The following is a 17656-nucleotide window of genomic DNA, read 5'->3' as shown; positions in this document are numbered from 1 at the left end:
CCCAATATAGCATCTCTAAAGCAGCTCGTTCTGGGGGGAAGGATAGACCCAATATAGCATATCTAAAGCAGCTCGGTGGCTGCAGTTAGAGTGTTTGGCCTGTGGACTCACTGGAGGCAATTGGATTAAAGCTGGTAGTGGGAATCGGACCGCTTGGACGGGGTTTGCATTCCGCTCCTGGCCTTGCTGGTGCTCTAGGAACACACAACACAGACGTGGGGCATGCTACGGCTGAGTGATCGACTTGATTGCACAAGAAACACAATAAGCAAAAGAAGAAATTAAATGGTTACCGGAAATGGTCACCACAACAGCACGTGGCGCCCTGAAGGACCCGCCACTGAGAGCCAGCAGTATATAGAGTCAGTGTAGTGAGGGAGTTTTCACAACACACAGACTAAAATAGCAGCAGACTACAAGCTGAACTCAGATTGTAGATGGACTATTTTCGCCACTTTCGCATAACACAAGCATACAACATTAAACATACAAGCATACAACATTAAACATACAAGCATACAACATTAAACATACAAGCATACAACATTAAACATTCAAGCATACAACATTAAACATACAAGCATACAACATTAAACATAACACAAGCATACAACATTAAACATACAAGCATACAACATTAAACATACAAGCATACAACATTAAACATACAAGCATACAACATTAAACATACAAGCATACAACATTAAACATAACACAAGCATACAACATTAAACATAACACAAGCATACAACATTAAACATACAAGCATACAACATTAAACATACAAGCATACAACATTAAACATACAAGCATACAACATTAAACATAACACAAGCATACAACATTAAACATACAAGCATACAACATTAAACATACAAGCATACAACATTAAACATAACACAAGCATACAACATTAAACATACAAGCATACAACATTAAACATACAAGCATACAACATTAAACATAACACAAGCATACAACATTAAACATAACACAAGCATACAACATTAAACATACAACATTAAACATAACACAAGCATACAACATTAAACATACAACATTAAACATAACACAAGCATACAACATTAAACATAACACAAGCATACAACATTAAACATACAAGCATACAACATTAAACATAACACAAGCATACAACATTAAACATACAAGCATACAACATTAAACATACAACATTAAACATAACACAAGCATACAACATTAAACATAACACAAGCATACAACATTAAACATAACACAAGCATACAACATTAAACATACAAGCATACAACATTAAACATACAAGCATACAACATTAAACATACAAGCATACAACATTAAACATACAAGCATACAACATTAAACATAACACAAGCATACAACATTAAACATAACACAAGCATACAACATTAAACATACAAGCATACAACATTAAACATACAAGCATACAACATTAAACATACAACATTAAACATACAAGCATACAACATTAAACATACAACATTAAACATAACACAAGCATACAACATTAAACATAACACAAGCATACAACATTAAACATAACACAAGCATACAACATTAAACATACAAGCATACAACATTAAACATAACACAAGCATACAACATTAAACATACAAGCATACAACATTAAACATACAAGCATACAACATTAAACATACAAGCATACAACATTAAACATACAAGCATACAACATTAAACATAACACAAGCATACAACATTAAACATACAAGCATACAACATTAAACATAACACAAGCATACAACATTAAACATACAAGCATACAACATTAAACATACAAGCATACAACATTAAACATAACACAAGCATATGTGGTAAATTATGAATCATATAAGCATATATTCTACTTGAGCAATGCTAAACAAATGTTAAAGTTGGACAGTTACAAAGTGAAGATTTTAGACGAATCCTATTTACCATGAGTAAAGTATCCTATTTACCATGACCAAAAGGGGCTATTGTTAATGTCTGAAGCTAGCAACACCTTACTAGGAGATAGAATGCAAATGCTTTTGTTCTAAGTTCCCTTGGAGCCCACAGAAGGTGCGAGACAGAAGGCTAGTTTTACTGCAGAGAAGACTTTTATTGTCCTACTGACGGCCAAATGTCTTATCGGGTCTTATTTCTGCTTGAATCTAATGCAATGACTTTAAAACATTACGTTGGATATACCTTCTTAAAATGTCATAAAACACTCTTCTGTTACTATAGAATAAATAAAGATAAACGCTAGGAAACTAATACATAGACTAGGTTACTATACTATTAGTGCATTCAGTACTAATCTAAAAATGTACTCTTAACATAGGGTATTTCAGGAACATAGTGATATGTATCAAGCTCATTCATTTCTTAAATATAGTCAGTTCAGGTTGATATACTTTTGTTTAGTTTCATATAATTCTGTTTAGTTTTTATATAGTTCTGTTCATATATTTCCGTTAGGTTTATATCTTCATTGTATCTTTAATTCATTATTGTGGTATTCTCATTTCACCAGTGGAACAAATGTTTACCGTAAGACTTGCCTTTTGTCTAGAAGTGCCTGCCTCTAACAGGAAGCCAGGCTCAGACCTCATTGGTTAGAAGTCAGGAAGTGTTTATGCCCAGAGAGGGGAGGGACTTCTTGGGGGACGGCGAATCTTGAGTATTTAACACCATGTAATGTCAACATTCAGGGCTGATCAACTAGACTCATTTTGGGACGGAGGCTGGTGTAGAGACAGTCAAAGGCATGTACTTTTTAACATGCATGTTCTGTTACGATCCTGACTCTCGTGTTTGACAAATAAATGCGGATGTCATGAGACCATCATCACGGGTTTTTCTTTGTTCTTTCTCCTGCTCCTCCGAGGCGACACACACACAAAAGATTCCACAAAGTGGTGCCGTTCCCGGTGTTTTTGGTGCAATTTATCTTTGCTTCAGGCAATGAGAACCAGTGGACCGGATTTTTCAGTCTAATAGGCGATGGGTGAGTTACGTTTTAGCTTGCTTGTGATGGTTTTAGACAGCAACAGAGCAACGAAACAGTGTGTGTCGTGTCGATGGGAGCTTAGGAGGTGTAACACAGGGAGATCTAATGATGTTTGTTTCCGGTCGCGACAAAACAAACCGGGCGCTTTTTCCTTTGTCTGCCGTCCGTTTATTTTTATTTTTTTCCCGTGGACTGATCACGTGGTCCGTTTTAAATAGGGGTTTATTTTTTTTTCATGTTTCATCTGTTTTGGTGCACGCTTGACTGTGTGTGTTTCTCTTTGCGACAAGTTTACCGTACGCGCGTAGGCCGGCTGTCGTAAAGCGTCGTAAGTTATGGACTGGAATAACATGTGATGGGACATTTCGTGTTATTTCTGTTTTCTGCGGCGAGGAATTTGATGGTAGGGTTAATTAATCATTTATTGTTCACCTTCATTTAACTGGGCGGAACAACTGTATGTTTTATTATTTTTGCTATTTTTATGTGAATTTGGTTTGTGAATACCCTGGTGGTTGCGACGGAGATGCGCTGTTAAAACGGTGGGTCGTAATTATTTTTATGGGGATTTGCGCGTGGTATTGGGTAAACATTTTTACTGGGGTTCTTTTTTTTTCGTCTGAAAGAGGGGCTTACAGGGTGGTTTATCTGGTTCACGAATGGTCGGTTGGTTAGGGCAGATGCGTCTGTGAGCGGCGGGGTTTTGACGTAGTGGTCTCACCCGTCGACGGCGCGCTAAAGGGACGTTGTATATATGCATTTTATTTTTTTTAAAGTTGTGTTTGGGGACGTCCTGGTGCAGAGTCTGTCAAAATGGCGTTTCTGTAGCTGAGAAATGTTATGTTTGGTTCGGTTCGGAGCGACTATTTCTCTGATTTTACAGAGAGGCGGAGGTAAGGTTGTGCTGGTTTGGTTAGTGGTTTGGTAAAGAGTAGGTTACGTTTGTTTTGTTGATATATGATGTTTGTGTGATGGTGGGGATGTGAGTCTTGGTAGAGAGTAGGTTCCTTTGTTCTATTGTTTGTCTGGGGGTCCGCGGGCGCCATTTTGGATTTTCGGCGGGAAAGTTGTGGATGGTTGTTGAAAATTATGAATGACTGAATGGGTATGGTTGTTTGTGTGTGAGTTGAGGGGAGTTGAGGAATGGCTGTTGTGTGCAAGTTGAGGAATGTCAGTGGTTGATGATAGTGGGATGGTTAAGGATAGTTTTATGCCTTTATGAGGTTGGGGTTATCTTTGATGTTTGTTTATTTGTGATGGGCCTATCTTGTTTTGTCTTTGTCTTTGTTTTTGTTTTGTTTTTTAGTGTTTCAATGCTTTATTTTGGTCTTTATATGTGTTTTATAGTTCTGTTGCCTTGGCATGCATCCAGAATGGTCCTTTTTGGAAGGCGCGGTGGGCCTGGGGACGCCTAGGTATATTTTGTTTTTGGCTGGTCCAAACTACAAAAAGTCCTTGTTGCCTGACTATGGGGTATTTCTTTTTTCGTGTTGAGACTGCAGGACTAGGGCGGACACATGTTTAGACTCATTTGTGTTGTTGTTTCCGTTTTTAGGCAAATGTTTTGTGTTTTGTGTGGATGTTTGTTTTTTTACAGGGCCCACCAGTCGTTAATGTAATGGGATCATTTGTTCTTTCTTTTGTCTATATCTCCGTTGTTACACTCTGTGTTACATATCTATTAGTGTTGTTTTGTACTTTCGGTATGGCTCAGTTTAAGAAAAACATTTACTGGTGAGTAGTTTAAATTATTTTCTTTCAACAGGTGTTGTATGGGAATGATGTTTTATTTTATTTTTCAGTTTGGAGGTCTGTCAAGGGAAACACGTGAGTATCGCTTTGTGTAAATATCAAGTCTTTTTTCACTATTCTTAATTGACGGTTGGGATAAATTATGTTTGTCTCGGTCATAAATTGCTAATTGTCAGTGAATTACATTTGGTAAACATAATTTGATATTGTCTCGTTGTTTCATTTTGGTCGGCTTCCTGAATGTCCTCTTAAAGGTTGTTCATTTTCACTATTCCTTTTGGGAAAACCATTCGGTTGTTTCAAATTTTCTCATAGTTTTATAGATACAGATACAGTTATAGATACAGTTAGCATATGGTCTTTAATGCATGCATTTCTTTTCTCTGACTAACGGACAATTCCTGGGTTAATGTGGTGACTGGTGGCGTTTCATTTTTTTTTTGCATGGTTCTTTTTGTTGTCAACTAATTGTTTTAACAGTGAAAACTGTTGTGTGGGGTTCTTTAAAAACCTGTGTTCTCTTTCAGAAAACGGGGTGTGTTTCTGCCTGTTCAAAGTAAGGTGTAAGGGTTTCATTTTTTTGGGTTTTGCTAAATTTTAATCCAAACTTTGTACTTCTTTACCTTTCCAACTCAAAAAGTCCATTTCGTTTGCTCTTGTTTAAAGCTTGTAGTCAGTTATAATATTTCTCACACTGGTTCTTGAACTTGTGTATAATATATACAGTAGTTTTTTGCATTTCACATAATTTGCGTGACACCATACATTCCTACAGTAACGCAGCTGCTCACAGGTTCTCAAGTGCCTACGGTCTGTAAGTGGTTGGCAATTCTTTTTGGAGTTCTTTGTATGTTCCCTGTTTAGGTGAGGTGTTTTAGGAGCATTACAAATCAATTGCATCCGTAAAGGTTAGTTGACGTGACATTTATTGTAATTTAATATCTCTGAACTCAATAACTTAAATACTGGTTATGGATTCGTCTAGTCAGCAAGCTTCTTTCCACAATGATGATGTGCTTATTGACGAGTTATCATCAATCCTGGGGAGATGGGAGTTACATGGTCCGATAGATGATCGGTGTTGGCCACGGGAAAGCATATTCTATCCGGATGTCATTGGGGACATGAAGGTCCGTGTGCACAAGTATGAGAAAGCGTTGGCAGCTAGGGTGAAGGAGGAACGGAAGGTGATGAAATTGTTTCTTCAACAAGGTAAAAAGATTTGTAAGGCATATGCAAAAAGTCTTTCTAAGATGTCGAATGCCCAGGATGACGCTTTGGTTGTGCCACCGCTCCCTAATGGGGGGGTCCATGCTTCTGATGGAGATGACTCTTCCAGCAGCGGCAGAAGTGATGCAGTGGGTGCGGATGGAGGTCCTGGAGTTGGAGAAACATCTGGACAACGAGTGGTCCGGATCCTCCAGGAAAGGTTGGACTGCGTTCGCAGGAAGAGGTCTAACTTGATTCTTGGGGTGCAGGGTGCCCATCCTTCTAATATAATTTTTAAGCGTGCGTTGACGGCACGCTTGGACGAACTTTCGGGTGTGGAGGCGGTGCTCGTTATTGACCTGAGTGAGCGTTCAACGGTGGACTTGAGGGATTTTTTCCCACCGGGGGGACCAGTACAACATTTCCGTGGCTCACAGGATGCAAGGCTCATGGGACCCGGCGATCACGCTGTTTCTCCTGGGGCCTGCCAGCATGGTCCTTTGCCACGTAACTATACGGGTTGCTTCTCGTGTGGCAGTGTGTTACATCTATCAAGGTTTTGTGACGGGCCAGGACCCAGTTTTTCCCCTTTTCGACGTCAGGGCTTGCCAGTAGCAACGGCAGTGTCTGGAAGGCAGTGGGGACTTGGGTCCGCTCTGTCGATGCGAAGCTGTCCTCCGCGGCCTTCACCATCACGTGATCCACAGTGAAGTTCGGCTGTCACAAGGACTCTCATCACTGCAGCCCATCAACGAGTATCACAGTGAGTCTGTCCTATTTTGCGCGGGATGCAACAGTTTTATTTTTTATTTTTATTTTTAAGTGCTTCCATTGACTTTGGACTCTGTGAGAGAACAACCTCTTTCCTGGTGATGTGGTGGCAACTGTTGGCTGGAAAGAAAGAAAAAAAAAAAGAAAAAAAAAAAGACGGGCGACGACATGGCAGGTTGACGATTTTTTTCCCCTGTTTGGAGTGTGCAATTTCTGAATACTTTCTGTTTCCTTCCTTCTGTCTCAGCGTTGGTATGGGTGTTCGTGGTTTATGCTTTTCGGTAGGCTACGGTTTGGCGTAAAAGGACATGGACATTGGACATGGACATGGGTTGTGGCAGGAAGCTGTTATGACGTTTTGACAAAATCAGTATGCGTGTGTAAATTCTGTCACTCTATTTTGAGTGTCAGAAGGGGGGAGGGTATTGGTTAATCAGATAAAGGTCAAATTGATAATGAGGGGTATTTTTTCAGATTGCACTCAATGCAGTTTGATTAAATTCTTTAAAAATGTATAACATCTTATGAGGAGTCAGAGTGTCACGATAAATTACTTTTGTTTAGAGGGAACATGCAATGAGTTTTAAACTTATTGTGGCTTATAATTGCTTGGAGAAATGACTATTGTCAACAAATGTGCAGTCTAATTTAGGATGCATTATTCATGTATAGAAGTAATCTGGTTGTTCAAGAAACGACCATTGCATTAATAAGGCAAACGAAAAATGAGTCTACATTGTTAAATTTATCAGGAGTTGGCGAGACAAGAGAGTACAAGGAACAATTTGATTTTAATATGAGTGGATGATCTTTTTTTAGGACTTTGTAAGTAACACTGAGTAGTCAATACTAACATGTGTGAACCAAATATTTTAATGCATGGTTGTGTTTTGCAAAAGAATGTCTACTCTAAATCTTGGTGTGGAGTTAGTTTATATTTCTAAACAGGAGGATGACGGAGAAAAAAACAGTTGCAGTGACCCAGTTTGGAGTATGCCAGTGTACCAGTGGACATCCGACATCATGTCAATATTTACACCTGTGCCGAAGGCGAGTTCTGCTCTCCTCTACTACACAACAGTGGTCAACATCTACAGGGCATCCTGCAGCTGCTAAGCGGTTAACCAGAAGATTTCGTTGCCGATACTACGTCATCTATGGAGTACGGACGTCTGCACCAGGTGTCAGACGACATCAATCTTCAGTTCAAATCACCAGGTCACTTCTACACGCTGCACGTCATCTGTGTCTAAAGCTGGTATACAGTCTTTTAGTCACCCAACTTTCTGATTGCTCAGAAATATGCAAAGCTACATGGATGGGGAGTATTTGTTCGAAATGAAGATCATCGTTCCACATTCTTGTTGATTACACGTCCCTTGGGATGTCCATGGCCGTCCAGAGCCAGGATTCATCTGCGTTTATATTTTAGTCGGAAAAAAAGTCTAATTTTCTTTGTTCTTTCTCCTGCTCCTCCGAGGCGACACACACACAAAAGATTCCACACATACAACATTAAACATACAAGCATACAACATTAAACATACAAGCATACAACATTAAACATAACACAAGCATACAACATTAAACATAACACAAGCATACAACATTAAACATACAAGCATACAACATTAAACATACAAGCATACAACATTAAACATAACACAAGCATACAACATTAAACATACAAGCATACAACATTAAACATACAAGCATACAACATTAAACATAACACAAGCATACAACATTAAACATACAAGCATACAACATTAAACATACAAGCATACAACATTAAACATAACACAAGCATACAACATTAAACATACAAGCATACAACATTAAACATACAAGCATACAACATTAAACATACAAGCATACAACATTAAACATACAAGCATACAACATTAAACATACAAGCATACAACATTAAACATACAAGCATACAACATTAAACATACAAGCATACAACATTAAACATACAAGCATACAACATTAAACATACAAGCATACAACATTAAACATACAAGCATACAACATTAAACATAACACAAGCATACAACATTAAACAGAACACAAGCATACAACATTAAACAGAACACAAGCATACAACATTAAACATAACACAAGCATACAACATTAAACATAACACAAGCATTAGGGGTGTGCATCTCTCCCTTACAAGACGATTCGATACGTATCGATACGCATGGGCTACGATGCGATTCGGGGACGATACATTTGATATACAGAACGATTCGATTCGATTCGATTCAGTCCAAATCGATACGATTTCGATTTTGTGGAACTTCATGGAATTTGATGCGATTTGATGCGATATGTTGCGATCTGACACATTTAACCTTCTATAGATTTTTTATTTGAAGCTAGATCTATAAAGAATAGGGTTGGGACTTCATTAAAAAACATCTAATTAATTGGAGGCTTTGTGATTGATTAATTAATCTCAATTAATCACATTTGAATCGCATATCAATAGGCCTATTTGACCTGAGCAGTGAGCAGTTTTTTTCAAATGGATTTGGATATGAGTGAATCAATGAATAGTGACTACATAAGCATAGGCAATAAAACAAGTAGTAATAATAATAGTGATAATATTATTTATATAATGCTTATCTGAGTACTTAAAGACACTTTTCAAGGAGAACATGAGAAAACAAATAAAAACAACTTTAGAGAAAAACTAAGACTATGGAATAAAATAAAAGCTATAGCAATATTCCAGAGGTGGGTTTGAATTTATAGGTGGTGGCATGTCTCTGAGTTTTGGAAGTGCATAGTTTGACAGGTCTGACTGCCTGCTGTGGATAGTGAAACCCTGACCATTAAACACGGGCAGACGCAACGATACAGTCTATCATTCATTGTTAAAGCTCCAAATGATATTCCCATTCGTCTTTGTGTCTGCCCGTGTAAACGCAGCAGCGAGTGTGAGGGGTTGGGGAACGGATGGAAAGTAGTCAAAGTACAAGTTATTAAGGAGGACTCCTTCTAACTATATGGAAGTTAAACTAACGTTAGCTCCCATGCTAGCTACTAGCTAGTAGCTTCCCTCGTCAGACAACAGAACACCACCACAGATCGGGTGGAAGCTGTTGATATCACTGCTTGTGCCCGTGGATGGGAAATTTAAAATTTAAAAGGCTATGGAAGCGTGGATGAAAGCACAGATGTGTGCAATAAAGTTGTGTCGGATCTGCCTGTGCATCCCGTCTGCTGCTCGTGTGTTGTGACTGACTGTCGCTGGCTGCTGATGCAAAGTTAAAGAGCGTCATAAGCACGCGCCCTTCCTGCGCTGGAAGTAGCAGATCTACAAGTTATCTACCCATCGCAAACTTGCAATGCACAGTGCTTTGGGATTGTACATCTGTGTTTTTCCCGCAGTTAGTTGAATTATATCGATTCACAACTTTAGGATCGAACCAACGTCCGATCCAGACGCTATTTTGACCGATCCAGACACACGTGCATCGATGTAGTCGTATCGTTAATGTTAAAATCGATTATCGATTCATATCGATATTTTTTGACACCACTAACAAGCATACAACATTAAACAAACATTAAAGTCCACAGACTGGTCTGGCAAACGATTTACCGGTACATCATAAGTGCTCTAAACAAACATAAAAATCCCTAGACTTGGCTGCCATGTGATGTAATCTTCAAAAGCCATGCATTGGAGGAAAAAACACTAAATAGAATATGTTAGGTAAGCAGGCAGGCAGACAGAGAGGCAGGCAGACAGAGAGGCAGGCAGACAGGCAGGCAGGCAGTCAGTCAGGCAGGCAGGCAGGCAGGCAGGCAGGCAGGCAGGCAGGCAGACAGGCAGGCAGGCAGGCAGTCAGTCAGGCAGGCAGGCAGGCAGGCAGGCAGGCAGGCAGACAGGCAGGCAGGCAGGCAGTCAGTCAGGCAGGCAGGCAGGCAGGCAGGCAGGCAGACAGACAGACAGGCAGACAGATAGAACAAAAATAGTTCTGTGTGCGTGCGTGCGTGCGTGCGTGCGTGCATGCGTGCGTGCGTGCGTGCGTGCGTGCGTGCGTGCGTGCGTATAGACAGTGTTTAAATGCTCTTGGATGTAGCGTGTGAACTGGAATATGTGTTAGTTGTCATGGTAACTGGCAGTGTGGTGTCTAGAGCAAAACATAGCCATGCATGGATAGAAGCTTCTCCTCTCACTGTGTGAGCTTTGAGGCTGCCTCCTCTCTGCCTCCTCTCTGCCTCCTCTCTGCCTCCTCTCTGCCTCCTCTCCTCTCTGCCTCCTCTCCTCTCTGCCTCCTCTCTGCCTCCTCTCCTCTCTGCCTCCTCTCTGCCTCCTCTCCTCTCTGCCTCCTCTCCTCTCTGCCTCCTCTCCTCTCTGCCTCCTCTCTGCCTCCTCTCTGCCTCCTCTCTGCCTCCTCTCCTCTCTGCCTCCTCTCTGCCTCCTCTCCTCTCTGCCTCCTCTCTGCCTCCTCTCTGCCTCCTCTCTGCCTCCTCTCTGCCTCCTCTCTGCCTCCTCTCCTCTCTGCCTCCTCTCCTCTCTGCCTCCTCTCCTCTCTGCCTCCTCTCCTCTCTGCCTCCTCTCTGCCTCCTCTCCTCTCTGCCTCCTCTCCTCTCTGCCTCCTCTCTGCCTCCTCTCTGCCTCCTCTCCTCTCTGCCTCCTCTCCTCTCTGCCTCCTCTCTGCCTCCTCTCTGCCTCCTCTCCTCTCTGCCTCCTCTCCTCTCTGCCTCCTCTCCTCTCTGCCTCCTCTCTGCCTCCTCTCCTCTCTGCCTCCTCTCTGCCTCCTCTCCTCTCTGCCTCCTCTCCTCTCTGCCTCCTCTCCTCTGTGCCTCCTCTCTGCCTCCTCTCCTCTCTGCCTCCTCTCCTCTCTGCCTCCTCTCCTCTCTGCCTCCTCTCTGCCTCCTCTCCTCTCTGCCTCCTCTCCTCTCTGCCTCCTCTCTGCCTCCTCTCCTCTCTTCTCCCCTCAGGGTGTGAGCTGTGAGGCTGCCTCCTCTCTGCCTCCTCTCCTCTCTGCCTCCTCTCCTCTCTGCCTCCTCTCTGCCTCCTCTCTGCCTCCTCTCCTCTCTTCTCCCCTCAGGGTGTGAGCTGTGAGGCTGCCTCCTCTCTGCCTCCTCTCCTCTCTGCCTCCTCTCCTCTCTGCCTCCTCTCCTCTCTGCCTCCTCTCTGCCTCCTCTCTGCCTCCTCTCCTCTCTTCTCCCCTCAGGGTGTGAGCTGTGAGGCTGCCTCCTCTCTGCCTCCTCTCCTCTCTGCCTCCTCTCCTCTCTGCCTCCTCTCCTCTCTGCCTCCTCTCTGCCTCCTCTCTGCCTCCTCTCCTCTCTGCCTCCTCTCTGCCTCCTCTCTGCCTCCTCTCCTCTCTGCCTCCTCTCCTCTCTGCCTCCTCTCTGCCTCCTCTCTGCCTCCTCTCCTCTCTTCTCCCCTCAGGGTGTGAGCTGTGAGGCTGCCTCCTCTCTGCCTCCTCTCCTCTCTGCCTCCTCTCCTCTCTGCCTCCTCTCTGCCTCCTCTCTGCCTCCTCTCCTCTCTGCCTCCTCTCCTCTCTGCCTCCTCTCCTCTCTGCCTCCTCTCTGCCTCCTCTCTGCCTCCTCTCCTCTCTGCCTCCTCTCTGCCTCCTCTCTGCCTCCTCTCTGCCTCCTCTCCTCTCTGCCTCCTCTCTGCCTCCTCTCCTCTCTGCCTCCTCTCCTCTCTGCCTCCTCTCCTCTCTGCCTCCTCTCCTCTCTGCCTCCTCTCCTCTCTGCCTCCTCTCTGCCTCCTCTCTGCCTCCTCTCCTCTCTGCCTCCTCTCTGCCTCCTCTCTGCCTCCTCTCCTCTCTGCCTCCTCTCCTCTCTGCCTCCTCTCTGCCTCCTCTCTGCCTCCTCTCCTCTCTGCCTCCTCTCCTCTCTGCCTCCTCTCCTCTCTGCCTCCTCTCTGCCTCCTCTCTGCCTCCTCTCCTCTCTGCCTCCTCTCCTCTCTGCCTCCTCTCTGCCTCCTCTCTGCCTCCTCTCCTCTCTGCCTCCTCTCCTCTCTGCCTCCTCTCTGCCTCCTCTCTGCCTCCTCTCCTCTCTGCCTCCTCTCCTCTCTGCCTCCTCTCCTCTCTGCCTCCTCTCCTCTCTGCCTCCTCTCCTCTCTGCCTCCTCTCCTCTCTGCCTCCTCTCCTCTCTGCCTCCTCTCCTCTCTGCCTCCTCTCTGCCTCCTCTCCTCTCTTCTCCCCTCAGGGTGTGAGCTGTGAGGCTGCCTCCTCTCTGCCTCCTCTCTGCCTCCTCTCCTCTCTGCCTCCTCTCTGCCTCCTCTCTGCCTCCTCTCCTCTCTTCTCCCCTCAGGGTGTGAGCTGTGAGGCTGCCTCCTCTCTGCCTCCTCTCTGCCTCCTCTCCTCTCTTCTCCCCTCAGGGTGTGAGCTGTGAGGCTGCCTCCTCTCTGCCTCCTCTCTGCCTCCTCTCTGCCTCCTCTCCTCTCTGCCTCCTCTCTGCCTCCTCTCCTCTCTGCCTCCTCTCTGCCTCCTCTCCTCTCTGCCTCCTCTCTGCCTCCTCTCTGCCTCCTCTCCTCTCTTCTCCCCTCAGGGTGTGAGCTGTGAGGCTGCCTCCTCTCCTCTCTGCCTCCTCTCTGCCTCCTCTCTGCCTCCTCTCTGCCTCCTCTCTGCCTCCTCTCCTCTCTGCCTCCTCTCCTCTCTGCCTCCTCTCTGCCTCCTCTCCTCTCTGCCTCCTCTCCTCTCTTCTCCCCTCAGGGTGTGAGCTGTGAGGCTGCCTCCTCTCTGCCTCCTCTCTGCCTCCTCTCCTCTCTTCTCCCCTCAGGGTGTGAGCTGTGAGGCTGCCTCCTCTCTGCCTCCTCTCTGCCTCCTCTCTGCCTCCTCTCCTCTCTGCCTCCTCTCTGCCTCCTCTCCTCTCTGCCTCCTCTCTGCCTCCTCTCCTCTCTGCCTCCTCTCTGCCTCCTCTCTGCCTCCTCTCCTCTCTTCTCCCCTCAGGGTGTGAGCTGTGAGGCTGCCTCCTCTCCTCTCTGCCTCCTCTCTGCCTCCTCTCTGCCTCCTCTCTGCCTCCTCTCTGCCTCCTCTCTGCCTCCTCTCCTCTCTGCCTCCTCTCCTCTCTGCCTCCTCTCTGCCTCCTCTCCTCTCTGCCTCCTCTCCTCTCTTCTCCCCTCAGGGTGTGAGCTGTGAGGCTGCCTCCTCCATTATGGATGTGCACTGCAGGAAGGTGATCTGTTTATCTGTCAGTCTGATCATAATTTACTATACAGTATAGTAATGATTACTATCATAATACAGAGCTATTTAACACTGTTACGTTTGTTCAGTAACAGTGTTACATATAGCTCTGTATGATAGTAATCATTGCTATAGAGTGCTTCAGTGTTTAGTTACAATGTTAAATGTGTGCGGTGCTTCGCACACCAAAACACTGAAGGCGGTTTACTGGCCTCAAGTACAGCCTATACCCACTGCTATATTTTTACATCACAACATAGTGTTATATCATTGACCTAAATGGCGTTATATCAACAAGGATATAGTATAATTATTATTTTTTTTAATAATGAAAGACAGATGTAGCCTACTCTGGCCAGTGATCCGGGAGATGACGTCATAGGATAATAAGGTCTACCATGCCGGTAATGGACTCTGCTGAACGTCCTACATGTGTACTGGGGACGTTGCTTCAAGTCAACTTAAAGAAGTGGAGCCTGTAAGACAGCGTGGGAGTGTGGCGAGCCTGAGCAGACCACAGAACACATATGGCAGTATTATGCGTGTCTTAAAGATGGAGTGCCACAATTTGTGTAGTTTTCCAGTTTTTCATGTGTTTATGAGGTGACAGTACTTCATTAGACACCCTGGAGTCGTTTTTATGTGAAGTGGTGTAATAACTTTGTATTTAGGGTTTCTTCCTGGAGGCTGAACCCTTGACAGTCAAACGGGCCAATGGTATAAACACTGATAGTGTGACGTATTACTATTGCACGCACACACGCACCTCCCCCTCTATATATTTTTGAGTGGTGTAAACCACTCCTACAACTGGCTTTGTTAGTTTACGTGTCTGTCTGTCTGTCTGTTCGTACCAAAAAACTGAGCATGGTTGCTATGGTCACCCAGTTCACACGGGTGTGATTTTCATTACGTCAGACATTACGTCAGACCACAGCTGATCATTCTATATAAGACCTTACACCACTCAGTTCACACGGGTGTGATTTTTTTTAAATACGACAACCTCTGTGGGCGGAGCTGCCTGCCACATACACACGTGTGAACTGAACAAAGCAGTTTGCTGCTCTGTGCCTAACTGTGTGACAGATTTTCAAACAGTCCTTTCACACATTACCATTTCAGCAGACATTCATTAGATTGTTTTTCGTTAGATTGGAAGCAAGTAGATGTTCACGTCGGGTCCTCAGGATTAATCAAGGAAACCACTGCTGTCCAGTTGCTCTTGCTGTTCTCAGTTCAGGTTGTTTCTTTTATAATCACAGTGGTCAGGCTTTGATACAGAGTGTAGTGTCACAGTGTGCATTCTTGTTGGCTGTTGTAGTCAATATGTAGGTCCTAATAATACTTATACAAGGCTGTAAAGTCAAGAATTATAAGTATCTGTTGCGTCGCGCTGGAAGGCATGTTGCCATGTCTGGCTATTACAAGCGACTTGGGCTTGTTTTCATATAAGTAACTTGCAGGGGAGATGTGGTTGACTTGACCAATGGTTCATGTGAAGGGCCCTCAGATTAATATGTTGTTAAAAGGATTGGTGTTGTTGAAACGTTTTCATAAATATTCAAGGCAATATCTGTGACTTGTTTTCGTGGACCTCGCCGCTTGTTTCTTTAAACCTGGCAACCCCAGGTTTTGCTTTTGCAGTCAAAAGGAACGGCATATTCATGTTGTAAATTGAGTTTGATCAGAGCAATAGAAGAGTGGAGAGTCTTCTGTCCAGAGCATCATGTGCCTAGGGCAGAGCTCCAAGACAGTTTCAATGCCTGGGTGCTTAGCTGGAGGAAACCTACAGTATATTGGCAAATTATTCATGCTAAATGATCTATCAATCTAATTGTTTCTGCTGTTAAACTATGATTTAATTTTATGATGAGATGAGCTGATTGTGACAATAGGGTCAATATAATAGGAAATAAATAAATGATCAAAACAAATCAGAAAAAACAGGTCTGATATGGTATGGATGCGTGGATTATAGGCCTTTACATGGATAAATGGTGGCAGTATAAGTGCATAATGGTGCTTATCCGACATCTCAGAAATATGGGAAGTGTTAACTTCTAACATTCACAACATTTGTTACATTACAGACACCAATTTGTCATTTTGTAAACAAAAGGGCAGAGCCATGGGCTGTCCTTTTATAAAGAGGGGAGGGACTAGGTCAGGGGTGCCCACACTTTTTTGACTTGAGGTCTACTTTTAAAATTGCCAGCTCAAGGTGATCTACCAACCAAAAGATAATTATCCCTTTGCTTAAAATACTCAATATGTACCTATATGGCGAATAAATAAATAACATTAAGGCATTAGGAATTTCAAAATCTAGGTTTCAAAATCAATTCTATTTATTTATCTTTTCAGTTTCCCCGCATTGCAAAGAAGAGACTTAATTTCTGACTTTTTCGGATTTTCTGACTTGATCTGGCCTGTTAACATTTTCATAGACCTGGTTGCTTGTTTCTCTCTCAGTCACGAAATGTGGCAACCGTCAAAGCTAGTCCTAGTTTGTTTTGGTTGTGATGCATGGATGATGGCATCATGATGCTACCGCACAGACCACGCAGACTACCGCAGAGGCGCGGACCCCCACGCAGACTATCGCGGACCCCCACGCAGACTATCGCGGACCTCCGCGGGGGTCCGCGCCGACCTCCGTGGGGGTCCGCGTCGACCTCCGCGGGGGTCCGTGCCGACCTCCGCGGGGGTCCGCGCCTCTCGAGTCTGGTCCATTTATTTTTTAGAAAACGGTCCTTTGGTTCCATTTGAAGCAGGCTAAGGCTACACTCGCAGTTACAGAGACCCAGCTCCCATACCCAACTTTGAGAATAGATTAACGGCGATATTTTTTTTATCGCGCGATAAGAGTCTCGCGTTAACGCCGATAACGGCCCAGCATTAATAATCATCTTCCCACTCTCCATGGAAGTGATATGTTTTAGGCTTCTTTGCCGCGCGCATCTTGCTATATGAACAATGATGGATAGATATCCTTTTAATTTGTTTGTTTAACAACAGAACAGACCCGACGTTCTCCTTCAAAGCCACCGGCGCGCCGCCGCCTGCCCGAGGCGAGGATTGTTTTTCTTTTTTTCTTTTTTCATGGCAAGGCCAAGCGGTCTACCTGCGCAGCGCTTGCGATCGACTGGTCGACCGCGATCGACGTAATGGGCACCCCTGGACTAGGGCAAGTGGGTGGTCTTAAAGGAGGAGGCGGAGGGACTGGATCAGGTGGGTGGTGCTAAGGTTAAACTCACGCATACCTAATGAACTGGTGGGTGTGTCCACATAAAACCATCATTTTAACAAATACTGTACACTTTTTTGAAAAAAGTATACCTTCTTATATAACAATAACACCTGATGATCATGTTTAAGGGTGGAAAAGAATCACGGCACTCCATCTTTAAGTACCAAGTCTTATTACTTAACTTAAGACCTGGAGGCGTGGTCAATGCTGTTTGGCCACTCAGAATAGCCAAATGGCATTGATCACGCCTCCAGGTCTTAAGTTAAGTAATAACACCTGGTACTTAAGACACGCATAATACTGCCCATAATGTTCCCTGTACCTTCAACACCTCACCCAGAACACCAAACCTGGGTGATTTTCATGTTGATGTGATTTTCATAATGTTTCTGATGTGGGTGAGTGACCGATGGTCCTTGGGTATAGCTTCATGGTGCTCAGTGACATCATAGACGTGGGTGAGTGACCGATGGTCCTTGGGTATAGCTT

The sequence above is a fragment of the Electrona antarctica genome, assembly GCF_951216825.1.
Source record: "Electrona antarctica genome assembly, chromosome: 3".
Taxonomy (NCBI): Eukaryota; Metazoa; Chordata; class Actinopteri; order Myctophiformes; family Myctophidae; genus Electrona; species Electrona antarctica.
Note: the sequence above shows the minus strand (reverse complement) of the source record.